This window comes from Arachis ipaensis, chromosome B02, assembly GCF_000816755.2.
Source record: "Arachis ipaensis cultivar K30076 chromosome B02, Araip1.1, whole genome shotgun sequence".
NCBI lineage: Eukaryota > Viridiplantae > Streptophyta > Magnoliopsida > Fabales > Fabaceae > Arachis > Arachis ipaensis.
The window spans coordinates 70528628-70529427 of NC_029786.2; positions in this window are offsets into that span (position 1 = coordinate 70528628).

The following is an 800-nucleotide window of genomic DNA, read 5'->3' on the forward strand; positions in this document are numbered from 1 at the left end:
TCTTTATTTCAAAAAAAAATTATAATATTTTTATTATGAAAAAATTTAGGGAGCCAACATTTTTATTAAAATTTAGCCAACACTTAACCAGCAAAAAGAAAAAGTGAATAATTTCATATCATTGGATATAACCTCAGACCATAAAACACTAATAATAATTAATTGATAGTTATAAATTACAAAATTTACATACCCTCTAGCATATTTCTTATAATATTATTAAAAATTGATTAACATTTTTAAAGCATGTGCTAGTTAGTCATGTTAACTTGATCTCTACTCCTCATACTTCCTTATCTTTGTAATTTTAACAAATTTTTTTAAGTAAGTTTGAGTGTTTTTACATAAAAAATAGTAATAAAAATAGAAAAAAAAATGGGAAAAGATGATTGTATTTTGAACATTGAGAATGTAATTGTTTAATCTCTAATAATTTATCATTTATTATAATGTAATTATTACAAAGGAGTATAAGAGACTCTAGATTCTAATTTTAATTATAATTGATCGCATGTTTGCGGAGAGGTGTGATGCTGTCGGTTGAAGGATGGGCGGCGACGGTTGGGATCTGGGTGGCAGTGGGCTATGGGGGAGGCTGCACGGTTGGTAGCGGTTGGGCAGCACAAAGGAGGCTGTCCGGGACTTGTGCGGCTCGATCGGACGTTCGCGGAGAGGTTGGGCGGTGTCGGCTGAGGGCTGGTCGGTGGCGGGAGTTTGGGCGGCGACAGCTAGAATCTGGGCGGCGTCTGATTGGAGATGGGGAAGTGAAGCAGCTGCTGGGTTACTCTGCAGACCGAAGT